Raw genomic sequence first — 9,435 nt, 5'->3', positions numbered from 1 at the left:
AATTGCTTTCTTTTTTCAGGCACGAAAATATGTCAACAACTGAGTTTGAATAGATATAATGAACCCTTAATCGAGGGGGGCGTAGCTCAGATGGTAGAGCGCTCGCTTAGCATGCGAGAGGTACCGGGATCGATACCCGGCGCCTCCAGTTTTAAACATGAAGAATTGCTTTCTTTTTTCAGACACGAAAATATGTCAACAACTGAGTTTGAATAGATAGAATGTACCCTTCTTCGAAGGGGGCGTAGCTCAGATGGTAGAGCGCTCGCTTAGCATGCGAGAGGTACCGGGATCGATACCCGGCGCCTCCATTTTTAAACATGAAGAATTGCTTTCTTTTTTCAGACACGAAAATATGTCAACAACTGAGTTAGGATAGATATAATGAACCCTTCTTCGAAGGGGGCGTAGCTCAGATGGTAGAGCGCTCGCTTAGCATACGAGAGGGACCGGGATCGATACCCGGCGCCTCCAGTTTTAAACATGTAGAATTGCTTTCTTTTTTCAGACACGAAAATATGCCAACAACTGAGTTTGAATATATATAATGAACCCTTCATCGAGGGGGATATAGCTCAGATGGTAGAGCGCTCGCTTAGCATGCGAGAGGTACCGAGATCGATGCCCGGCGCCTCCAGTTTCAAACATGAAGAATTGCTTTCTTTTTTCAGACACGAAAATATGTCAACAACTGAGTTTGAATAAATATAATGAACCCTTCTTCGAAGGGGGCGTAGCTCAGATGGTAGAGCGCTCGCTTAGCATGCGAGAGGTACCGGGATCGATACCCGGCGCCTCCAGTTTTAAACATGAAGAATTGCTTTCTTTTTTCAGACACGAAAATATGTCAACAACTGAGTTTGAATAGATATAATGAACCCTTCTTCGAAGGGGGCGTAGCTCAGATGGTAGAGCGCTCGCTTAGCATGCGAGAGGTACCGGGATCGATACCCGGCGCCTCCAGTTTTAAACATGAAGAATTGCTTTCTTTTATCAGACACGAAAATATGTCAACAACTGAGTTAGGATAGATATAATGAACCCTTCTTCGAAGGGGGCGTAGCTCAGATGGTAGAGCGCTCGCTTAGCATGCGAGAGGTACCGGGATCGATAACCGACGCCTCCAGTTTTAAATATGAAGAATTGCTTTCTTTTTTAAGACACGAAAATATGTCAACAACTGAGTTTGAATAGATATAATGAACCCTTCTTCGAAGGGGGCGTAGCTCAGATGGTAGAGCGCTCGCTTAGCATGCGAGAGGTACCGGGGTCGATACCCGGCGCCTCCAATTTTAAACCTGAAGAATTGCTTTCTTTTTTCAGGCACGAAAATATGTCAACAACTGAGTTTGAATAGATATAATGAACCCTTAATCGAGGGGGGCGTAGCTCAGATGGTAGAGCGCTCGCTTAGCATGCGAGAGGTACCGGGATCGATACCCGGCGCCTCCAGTTTTAAACATGAAGAATTGCTTTCTTTTTTCAGACACGAAAATATGTCAACAACTGAGTTTGAATAGATAGAATGTACCCTTCTTCGAAGGGGGCGTAGCTCAGATGGTAGAGCGCTCGCTTAGCATGCGAGAGGTACCGGGATCGATACCCGGCGCCTCCATTTTTAAACATGAAGAATTGCTTTCTTTTTTCAGACACGAAAATATGTCAACAACTGAGTTAGGATAGATATAATGAACCCTTCTTCGAAGGGGGCGTAGCTCAGATGGTAGAGCGCTCGCTTAGCATGCGAGAGGGACCTTGATCGATACCCGGCGCCTCCAGTTTTAAACATGTAGAATTGCTTTCTTTTTTCAGACACGAAAATATGCCAAAAACTGAGTTTGAATATATATAATGAACCCTTCATCGAGGGGGATATAGCTCAGATGGTAGAGCGCTCGCTCAGCATGCGAGAGGTACCGAGATCGATGCCCGGCGCCTCCAGTTTCAAACATGAAGAATTGCTTTCTTTTTTCAGACACGAAAATATGTCAACAACTGAGTTTGAATAAATATAATGAACCCTTCTTCGAAGGGGGCGTAGCTCAGATGGTAGAGCGCTCGCTTAGCATGCGAGAGGTACCGGGATCGATACCCGGCGCCTCCAGTTTTAAACATGAAGAATTGCCTTCTTTTTTCAGACACGAAAATATGTCAACAACTGAGTTAGGATAGATATAATGAACCCTTCTTCGAAGGGGGCGTAGCTCAGATGGTAGAGCGCTCGCTTAGCATGCGAGAGGTACCGGGATCGATACCCGGCGCCTCCAGTTTTAAACATGAAGAATTGCCTTCTTTTTTCAGACACGAAAATATGTCAACAACTGAGTTAGGATAGATATAATGAACCCTTCTTCGAAGGGGGCGTAGCTCAGATGGTAGAGCGCTCGCTTAGCATGCGAGAGGTACCGGGATCGTTACCCGGTGCCTCCAGTTTTAAACATGAAGAATTGCTTTCTTTTTTCATACACGAAAATATGTCAACAACTGAGTTTGAATAGATATAATGAACCCTTCTTCGAAGGGGGCGTAGCTCAGATGGTAGAGCGCTCGCTTAGCATGCGAGAGGTACCGGGATCGATACCCGGCGCCTCCAGTTTTAAACATGAAGAATTGCCTCCTTTTTTCAGACACGAAAATATGTCAACAACTGAGTTAGGATAGATATAATGAACCCTTCTTCGAAGGGGGCGTAGCTCAGATGGTAGAGCGCTCGCTTAGCATGCGAGAGGTGCCGGGATCGATACCCGGCGCCTCCAGTTTTAAACATGAAGAATTGCCTTCTTTTTTCAGACACGAAAATATGTCAACAACTGAGTTAGGATAGATATAATGAACCCTTCTTCGAAGGGGGCGTAGCTCAGATGGTAGAGCGCTCGCTTAGCATGCTAGAGGGACCGGGATCGATACCCGGCGCCTCCAGTTTTAAACATGTAGAATTGCTTTCTTTTTTCAGACACGAAAATATGCCAACAACTGAGTTTGAATATATATAATGAACCCTTCATCGAGGGGGATATAGCTCAGATGGTAGAGCGCTCGCTTAGCATGCGAGAGGTACCAAGATCGATGCCCGGCGCCTCCAGTTTCAAACATGAAGAATTGCTTTCTTTTATCAGACACGAAAATATGTCAACAACTGAGTTAGGATAGATATAATGAACCCTTCTTCGAAGGGGGCGTAGCTCAGATGGTACAGCGCTCGCTTAGCATGCGAGAGGTACCGGGATCGATAACCGACGCCTCCAGTTTTAAATATGAAGAATTGCTTTCTTTTTTTAGACACGAAAATATGTCAACAACTGAGTTTGAATAGATATAATGAACCCTTCTTCGAAGGGGGCGTAGCTCAGATGGTAGAGCGCTCGCTTAGCATGCGAGAGGTACCGGGATCGATACCCGGCGCCTCCAATTTTAAACCTGAAGAATTGCTTTCTTTTTTCAGGCACGAAAATATGTCAACAACTGAGTTTGAATAGATATAATGAACCCTTAATCGAGGGGGGCGTAGCTCAGATGGTAGAGCGCTCGCCTAGCATGCGAGAGGTACCGGGATCGATACCCGGCGCCTCCAGTTTTAAACATGAAGAATTGCTTTCTTTTTTCAGGCACGAAAATATGTCAACAACTGAGTTTGAATAGATATAATGAACCCTTAATCGAGGGGGGCGTAGCTCAGATGGTAGAGCGCTCGCTTAGCATGCGAGAGGTACCGGGATCGATACCCGGCGCCTCCAGTTTTAAACATGAAGAATTGCTTTCTTTTTTCAGACACGAAAATATGTCAACAACTGAGTTTGAATAAATATAATGAACCCTTCTTCGAAGGGGGCGTAGCTCAGATGGTAGAGCGCTCGCTTAGCATGCGAGAGGTACCGGGATCGATACCCGGCGCCTCCAGTTTTAAACATGAAGAATTGCCTTCTTTTTTCAGACACGAAAATATGTCAACAACTGAGTTAGGATAGATATAATGAACCCTTCTTCGAAGGGGGCGTAGCTCAGATGGTAGAGCGCTCGCTTAGCATGCGAGAGGTACCGGGATCGATACCCGGCGCCTCCAGTTTTAAACATGAAGAATTGCTTTCTTTTTTCATACACGAAAATATGTCAACAACTGAGTTTGAATAGATATAATGAACCCTTCTTCGAAGGGGGCGTAGCTCAGATGGTAGAGCGCTCGCTTAGCATGCGAGAGGTACCGGGATCGATACCCGGCGCCTCCAGTTTTAAACATGAAGACGTGCCTCCTTTTTTCAGACACGAAAATATGTCAACAACTGAGTTAGGATAGATATAATGAACCCTTCTTCGAAGGGGGCGTAGCTCAGATGGTAGAGCGCTCGCTTAGCATGCGAGAGGTGCCGGGATCGATACCCGGCGCCTCCAGTTTTAAACATGAAGAATTGCCTTCTTTTTTCAGACACGAAAATATGTCAACAACTGAGTTAGGATAGATATAATGAACCCTTCTTCGAAGGGGGCGTAGCTCAGATGGTAGAGCGCTCGCTTAGCATGCTAGAGGTACCGGGATCGTTACCCGGTGCCTCCAGTTTTAAACATGAAGAATTGCTTTCTTTTTTCATACACGAAAATATGTCAACAACTGAGTTTGAATAGATATAATGAACCCTTCTTCGAAGGGGGCGTAGCTCAGATGGTAGAGCGCTCGCTTAGCATGCGAGAGGTACCGGGATCGATACCCGGCGCCTCCAGTTTTAAACATGAAGAATTGCCTTCTTTTTTCAGACACGAAAATATGTCAACAACTGAGTTAGGATAGATATAATGAACCCTTCTTCGAAGGGGGCGTAGCTCAGATGGAAGAGCGCTCGCTTAGCATGCGAGAGGTACCGGGATCGATACCCGGATCCTCCAGTTTTAAATATGAAGAATTGCTTTTTTTTCAGACACGAAAAGATGTCAACAACTGAGTTTGAATAGATATAATGAACCCTTCTTCGAAGGGAGCGTAGCTCACATGGTAGAGCGCTCGCTTAGCATGCGAGAGGTACCGGGATCGATATCCGGCGCCTCCAGTTTGAAATATGAAGAATTGCTTTCTTTTTTCAGACACGAAAATATGTCAACAACTGAGTTTGAATTGATATAATGAACCCTTCTTCGAAGGGGGCGTAGCTCAGATGGTAGAGCGCTCGCTTAGCATGCGAGAGGTACCGGGATCGATACCCTTCGCCTCCTGTTTTAAACATGAAGAATTGCTTTCTTTTTTCAGACACGAAAATATGGTAACAACTGAGTTCGAATAGATATAATGAACCCTTCTTCGAAGGGGGCGTAGCTCAGATGGTAGAGCGCTCGCTTAGCATGCGAGAGGTACCGGAATCGATACCCGGCGCCTGCAGTTTTAAACATGAAGAATTGCTTTCTTTATTCAGATACGAAAATATGTCAACAACTGAGTTTGAATAGATATAATGAACCCTTCTTCGAAGGGGGCGTAGCTCAGATGGTAGAGCGCTTGCTTAGCATGCGAGAGGTACCGGGATCGATACTCGGCGCCTCTAGTTTTAAATAAGAAGAATTGCTTTCTTTTTTCAGACACGAAAGTATGTCAACAACTGAGTTTGAATAGATATAATGAACCCTTTTTCGAAGGGGGCGTAGCTCAGATGGTAGAGCGCTCGCTTAGCATGCGAGAGGTACCGGGATCGATATCCGGCGCTTCCAGTTTTAAATATGAAGAATTGCTTTCTTTTTCAGACACGAAAATATGTCAACAATTCAGTTTGAATAGATATAATGAACACTTCTTCGAAGGGGGCGTAGCTCAGATGGTAGAGCGCTCGCTTAGCATGCGAGAGGTCCTGGGATCGAAACCCGGCACCTCCAGTTTTAAACATGAAGAATTGCTTTCTTTTTTCAGACACGAAAATATGTGAACAACTGAGTTTGAATAGATATAATGAACCCTTCTTCGAAGGGGGCGTAGCTCAGATGGTAGAGCGCGCTCTTAGCATGCGAGAGGTACCGGGATCGATACCCGGCGCCTCCAGTTTTAAACATGAAGAATTGCTTTCTTTTTTCAGACACGAAAATATGTGAACAACTCAGTTTGAATAGATATAATGAACCCTTCTTCGAAGGGGGCGTAGCTCAGATGGTAGAGCGCTCGCTTAGCATGCGAGAGGTAACGGGATCGATACCCGGCGCCTCCAGTTTTAAATATGAAGAATTGCTTTCTTTTTTCAGACACGAAAATATGTCAACAACTGAGTTAGGATAGATATAATGAACCCTTCTTCGAAGGGGGCGTAGCTCAGATGGTAGAGCGCTCGCTTAGCATGCGAGAGGTACCGAAATCGATACCCGGCGCCTCCAGTTTTAAACAAGAAGAATTGCTTTCTTTTTTCAGAAACGAAAATATGTCAACAACTAAGTTTGAATAGATATAATGAACCCTTCTTCGAAGGGGGCGTAGCTCAGATGGTAGAGCGCTCGCTTAGCATGCGAGAGGTACCGGGATCGATATCCGGCGCTTCCAGTTTTAAATATGAAGAATTGCTTTCTTTTTTCAGACAGGAAAATATGTCAACAACTCAGTTTGAATAGATATAATGAACACTTCTTCGAAGGGGGCGTAGCTCAGATGGTAGAGCGCTCGCTTAGCATGCGAGAGGTCCTGGGATCGAAACCCGGCACCTCCAGTTTTAAACATGAAGAATTGCTTTCTTTTTTCAGACACGAAAATATGTGAACAACTGAGTTTGAATAGATATAATGAACCCTTCTTCGAAGGGGGCGTAGCTCAGATGGTAGAGCGCGCTCTTAGCATGCGAGAGGTACCGGGATCGATACCCGGCGCCTCCAGTTTTAAACATGAAGAATTGCTTTCTTTTTTCAGACACGAAAATATGCCAACAACTGAGTTTGAATATATATAATGAACCCTTCATCGAGGGGGATATAGCTCAGATGGTAGAGCGCTCGCTTAGCATGCGAGAGGTACCGAGATCGATGCCCGGCGCCTCCAGTTTCAAACATGAAGAATTGCTTTCTTTTTTCAGACACGAAAATATGTCAACAACTGAGTTTGAATAAATATAATGAACCCTTCTTCGAAGGGGGCGTAGCTCAAATGGTAGAGCGCTCGCTTAGCATGCGCGAGGTACCGGGATCGATACCCGGCGCCTCCAGTTTTAAATATGAAGAATTGCTTTCTTTTTTAAGACACGAAAATATGTCAACAACTGAGTTTGAATAGATATAATGAACCCTTCTTCGAAGGGGGCGTAGCTCAGATGGTAGAGCGCTCGCTTAGCATGCGAGAGGTACCGGGATCGATACCCGGCGCCTCCATTTTTAAACATGAAGAATTGCTGTTTTTTTCAGACACGAAAATATGTCAACAACTGAGTTAGGATAGATATAATGAACCCTTCTTCGAAGGGGGCGTAGCTCAGATGGTAGAGCGCTCGCTTAGCATGCGAGAGGGACCGGGATCGATACCCGGCGCCTCCAGTTTTAAACATGAAGAATTGGTTTCTTTTTTCAGACACGAAAATATGCCAACAACTGAGTTTGAATATATATAATGAACCCTTCATCGAGGGGGATATAGCTCAGATGGTAGAGCGCTCGCTTAGCATGCGAGAGGTACCGAGATCGATGCCCGGCGCCTCCAGTTTCAAACATTAAGAATTGCTTTCTTTTTTCAGACACGAAAATATGTCAACAACTGAGTTTGAATAAATATAATGAACCCTTCTTCGAAGGGGGCGTAGCTCAGATGGTAGAGCGCTCGCTTAGCATCCGAGAGGTACCGGGATCGATGCCCGGCGTCTCCAGTTTTAAACATGAAGAATTGCCTTCTTTTTTCAGACACGAAAATATGTCAACAACTGAGTTAGGATAGATATAATGAACCCTTCTTCGAAGGGGGCGTAGCTCAGATGGTAGAGCGCTCGCTTAGCATGCGAAGGGTACCGGAATCGATACCCGGCGCCTGCAGTTTTAAACATGAAGAATTGCTTTCTTTATTCAGATACGAAAATATGTCAACAACTGAGTTAGGATAGATATAATGAACCCTTCTTCGAAGGGGGCGTAGCTCGGATGGTAGAGCGCTCGCTTAGCATGCGATAGGTACCGGGATCGATACCCGGCGCCTCCAGTTTTAAACATGAAGAATTGCTTTCTTTTTTCAGACACGAAAATATGTGAACAACTCAATTTGAATAGATATAATGAACCCTTCTTCGAAGGGGGCGTAGCTCAGATGGTAGAGCGCTCGCTTAGCATGCGAGAGGTACCGGGATCGATACTCGGCGCCTCCAGTTTTAAATAAGAAGAATTGCTTTCTTTTTTCACACGAAAGTATGTCAACAACTGAGTTTGAATAGATATAATGAGCCCTTCTTCGAAGGGGACGTAGCTCAGATGGTAGAGCGCTCGCTTAGCATGCGAGAGGTACCGGGATCGATATCCGGCGCTTCCAGTTTTAAATATGAAGAATTGCTTTCTTTTTTCAGACACGAAAAGATGTCAACAACTCAGTTTGAATAGATATAATGAACACTTCTTCGAAGGGGGCGTAGCTCAGATGGTAGAGCGCTCGCTTAGCATGCGAGAGGTCCCGGGATCGAAACCCGGCACCTCCAGTTTTAAACATGAAGAATTGCTTTCTTTTTTCAGACACGAAAATATGTGAACAACTGAGTTTGAATAGATATAATGAACCCTTCTTCGAAGGGGGCGTAGCTCAGATGGTAGAGCGCGCTCTTAGCATGCGAGAGGTACCGGGATCGATACCCGGCGCCTCCAGTTTTAAACATGAAGAATTGCTTTCTTTTTTAAGACACGAAAATATGTGAACAACTCAGTTTGAATAGATATAATGAACCCTTCTTCGAAGGGGGCGTAGCTCAGATGGTAGAGCGCTCGCTTAGCGTGCGAGAGGTAACGGGATCGATACCCGGCGCCTCCAGTTTTAAATATGAAGTATTGCTTTCTTTTTTCAGACACGAAAATATGTCAACAACTGAGTTAGGATAGATATAATGAACCCTTCTTCGAAGGGGGCGTAGCTCAGATGGTAGAGCGCTTGCTTAGCATGCGAGAGGTACCGGGATCGATGCCCTGCGCCTCCAGTTTTAAACATAAAGAATTGCTTTCTTTTTTCAGACACGAAAATATGTCAACAACTGAGTTTGAATAGATAGAATGAACGCTTCTTCGAAGGGGGCGTAGCTCAGATGGTAGAGCGCTCGCTTAGCATGCGAGAGGTACCGGGATCGATACCCGGCGCCTCCAGTTTTAAACATAAAGAATTGCTTTCTTTTTTCAGACACGAAAATATGTCAACAACTGAGTTTGAATAGATATAATGAACCCTTCTTCGAAGGGGGCGTAGCTCAGATGGTAGAGCGCTCGCTTAGCGTACGAGAGGTACCGGGATCGATACCCGGCGCCTCCCGT

At 45.1% G+C, this 9,435-nt stretch overlaps 34 non-coding genes across 34 annotated transcripts; all 34 read left to right on the top strand.

Annotated features, from left to right (window-relative positions):
* The first annotated feature begins 75 nt into the window (after positions 1–75).
* Trnaa-agc (transfer RNA alanine (anticodon AGC)) lies at positions 76–148 on the top strand. The gene has a single exon. It is a non-coding gene; the product is annotated as a tRNA-Ala (tRNA).
* Positions 149–238: 90 nt separating this feature from the next.
* Trnaa-agc (transfer RNA alanine (anticodon AGC)) lies at positions 239–311 on the top strand. The gene has a single exon. It is a non-coding gene; the product is annotated as a tRNA-Ala (tRNA).
* Positions 312–401: 90 nt separating this feature from the next.
* Trnaa-agc (transfer RNA alanine (anticodon AGC)) lies at positions 402–474 on the top strand. Its single transcript has one exon. It is a non-coding gene; the product is annotated as a tRNA-Ala (tRNA).
* Positions 475–727: 253 nt separating this feature from the next.
* On the top strand, positions 728–800 carry Trnaa-agc (transfer RNA alanine (anticodon AGC)). The gene has a single exon. It is a non-coding gene; the product is annotated as a tRNA-Ala (tRNA).
* A 90-nt stretch (positions 801–890) lies between these two features.
* Trnaa-agc (transfer RNA alanine (anticodon AGC)) lies at positions 891–963 on the top strand. The gene has a single exon. It is a non-coding gene; the product is annotated as a tRNA-Ala (tRNA).
* A 253-nt stretch (positions 964–1,216) lies between these two features.
* On the top strand, positions 1,217–1,289 carry Trnaa-agc (transfer RNA alanine (anticodon AGC)). The gene has a single exon. It is a non-coding gene; the product is annotated as a tRNA-Ala (tRNA).
* Positions 1,290–1,379: 90 nt separating this feature from the next.
* Trnaa-agc (transfer RNA alanine (anticodon AGC)) lies at positions 1,380–1,452 on the top strand. The gene has a single exon. It is a non-coding gene; the product is annotated as a tRNA-Ala (tRNA).
* Positions 1,453–1,542: 90 nt separating this feature from the next.
* On the top strand, positions 1,543–1,615 carry Trnaa-agc (transfer RNA alanine (anticodon AGC)). Its single transcript has one exon. It is a non-coding gene; the product is annotated as a tRNA-Ala (tRNA).
* Positions 1,616–2,031: 416 nt separating this feature from the next.
* On the top strand, positions 2,032–2,104 carry Trnaa-agc (transfer RNA alanine (anticodon AGC)). The gene has a single exon. It is a non-coding gene; the product is annotated as a tRNA-Ala (tRNA).
* A 90-nt stretch (positions 2,105–2,194) lies between these two features.
* On the top strand, positions 2,195–2,267 carry Trnaa-agc (transfer RNA alanine (anticodon AGC)). Its single transcript has one exon. It is a non-coding gene; the product is annotated as a tRNA-Ala (tRNA).
* A 90-nt stretch (positions 2,268–2,357) lies between these two features.
* Positions 2,358–2,430, top strand: Trnaa-agc (transfer RNA alanine (anticodon AGC)). Its single transcript has one exon. It is a non-coding gene; the product is annotated as a tRNA-Ala (tRNA).
* Positions 2,431–2,520: 90 nt separating this feature from the next.
* Positions 2,521–2,593, top strand: Trnaa-agc (transfer RNA alanine (anticodon AGC)). The gene has a single exon. It is a non-coding gene; the product is annotated as a tRNA-Ala (tRNA).
* Positions 2,594–2,683: 90 nt separating this feature from the next.
* Positions 2,684–2,756, top strand: Trnaa-agc (transfer RNA alanine (anticodon AGC)). The gene has a single exon. It is a non-coding gene; the product is annotated as a tRNA-Ala (tRNA).
* Positions 2,757–2,846: 90 nt separating this feature from the next.
* On the top strand, positions 2,847–2,919 carry Trnaa-agc (transfer RNA alanine (anticodon AGC)). The gene has a single exon. It is a non-coding gene; the product is annotated as a tRNA-Ala (tRNA).
* A 416-nt stretch (positions 2,920–3,335) lies between these two features.
* On the top strand, positions 3,336–3,408 carry Trnaa-agc (transfer RNA alanine (anticodon AGC)). Its single transcript has one exon. It is a non-coding gene; the product is annotated as a tRNA-Ala (tRNA).
* A 90-nt stretch (positions 3,409–3,498) lies between these two features.
* Positions 3,499–3,571, top strand: Trnaa-agc (transfer RNA alanine (anticodon AGC)). Its single transcript has one exon. It is a non-coding gene; the product is annotated as a tRNA-Ala (tRNA).
* Positions 3,572–3,661: 90 nt separating this feature from the next.
* Trnaa-agc (transfer RNA alanine (anticodon AGC)) lies at positions 3,662–3,734 on the top strand. The gene has a single exon. It is a non-coding gene; the product is annotated as a tRNA-Ala (tRNA).
* Positions 3,735–3,824: 90 nt separating this feature from the next.
* Positions 3,825–3,897, top strand: Trnaa-agc (transfer RNA alanine (anticodon AGC)). The gene has a single exon. It is a non-coding gene; the product is annotated as a tRNA-Ala (tRNA).
* A 90-nt stretch (positions 3,898–3,987) lies between these two features.
* On the top strand, positions 3,988–4,060 carry Trnaa-agc (transfer RNA alanine (anticodon AGC)). The gene has a single exon. It is a non-coding gene; the product is annotated as a tRNA-Ala (tRNA).
* A 90-nt stretch (positions 4,061–4,150) lies between these two features.
* Trnaa-agc (transfer RNA alanine (anticodon AGC)) lies at positions 4,151–4,223 on the top strand. Its single transcript has one exon. It is a non-coding gene; the product is annotated as a tRNA-Ala (tRNA).
* Positions 4,224–4,313: 90 nt separating this feature from the next.
* Positions 4,314–4,386, top strand: Trnaa-agc (transfer RNA alanine (anticodon AGC)). Its single transcript has one exon. It is a non-coding gene; the product is annotated as a tRNA-Ala (tRNA).
* Positions 4,387–4,639: 253 nt separating this feature from the next.
* On the top strand, positions 4,640–4,712 carry Trnaa-agc (transfer RNA alanine (anticodon AGC)). Its single transcript has one exon. It is a non-coding gene; the product is annotated as a tRNA-Ala (tRNA).
* A 903-nt stretch (positions 4,713–5,615) lies between these two features.
* Trnaa-agc (transfer RNA alanine (anticodon AGC)) lies at positions 5,616–5,688 on the top strand. The gene has a single exon. It is a non-coding gene; the product is annotated as a tRNA-Ala (tRNA).
* An 89-nt stretch (positions 5,689–5,777) lies between these two features.
* Positions 5,778–5,850, top strand: Trnaa-agc (transfer RNA alanine (anticodon AGC)). Its single transcript has one exon. It is a non-coding gene; the product is annotated as a tRNA-Ala (tRNA).
* A 253-nt stretch (positions 5,851–6,103) lies between these two features.
* Trnaa-agc (transfer RNA alanine (anticodon AGC)) lies at positions 6,104–6,176 on the top strand. The gene has a single exon. It is a non-coding gene; the product is annotated as a tRNA-Ala (tRNA).
* A 253-nt stretch (positions 6,177–6,429) lies between these two features.
* Positions 6,430–6,502, top strand: Trnaa-agc (transfer RNA alanine (anticodon AGC)). Its single transcript has one exon. It is a non-coding gene; the product is annotated as a tRNA-Ala (tRNA).
* Positions 6,503–6,592: 90 nt separating this feature from the next.
* Positions 6,593–6,665, top strand: Trnaa-agc (transfer RNA alanine (anticodon AGC)). Its single transcript has one exon. It is a non-coding gene; the product is annotated as a tRNA-Ala (tRNA).
* A 416-nt stretch (positions 6,666–7,081) lies between these two features.
* Trnaa-agc (transfer RNA alanine (anticodon AGC)) lies at positions 7,082–7,154 on the top strand. Its single transcript has one exon. It is a non-coding gene; the product is annotated as a tRNA-Ala (tRNA).
* A 90-nt stretch (positions 7,155–7,244) lies between these two features.
* Positions 7,245–7,317, top strand: Trnaa-agc (transfer RNA alanine (anticodon AGC)). Its single transcript has one exon. It is a non-coding gene; the product is annotated as a tRNA-Ala (tRNA).
* Positions 7,318–7,406: 89 nt separating this feature from the next.
* On the top strand, positions 7,407–7,479 carry Trnaa-agc (transfer RNA alanine (anticodon AGC)). The gene has a single exon. It is a non-coding gene; the product is annotated as a tRNA-Ala (tRNA).
* A 742-nt stretch (positions 7,480–8,221) lies between these two features.
* Trnaa-agc (transfer RNA alanine (anticodon AGC)) lies at positions 8,222–8,294 on the top strand. The gene has a single exon. It is a non-coding gene; the product is annotated as a tRNA-Ala (tRNA).
* Positions 8,295–8,545: 251 nt separating this feature from the next.
* Positions 8,546–8,618, top strand: Trnaa-agc (transfer RNA alanine (anticodon AGC)). The gene has a single exon. It is a non-coding gene; the product is annotated as a tRNA-Ala (tRNA).
* A 253-nt stretch (positions 8,619–8,871) lies between these two features.
* On the top strand, positions 8,872–8,944 carry Trnaa-agc (transfer RNA alanine (anticodon AGC)). The gene has a single exon. It is a non-coding gene; the product is annotated as a tRNA-Ala (tRNA).
* Positions 8,945–9,197: 253 nt separating this feature from the next.
* Trnaa-agc (transfer RNA alanine (anticodon AGC)) lies at positions 9,198–9,270 on the top strand. Its single transcript has one exon. It is a non-coding gene; the product is annotated as a tRNA-Ala (tRNA).
* The last annotated feature ends 165 nt before the right edge of the window (positions 9,271–9,435 follow it).

The sequence above is a fragment of the Argiope bruennichi genome, chromosome 3 (assembly GCF_947563725.1).
Source record: "Argiope bruennichi chromosome 3, qqArgBrue1.1, whole genome shotgun sequence".
NCBI lineage: Eukaryota > Metazoa > Arthropoda > Arachnida > Araneae > Araneidae > Argiope > Argiope bruennichi.
Note: the sequence above shows the minus strand (reverse complement) of the source record. Positions and strands in the feature narration are given on the sequence as shown.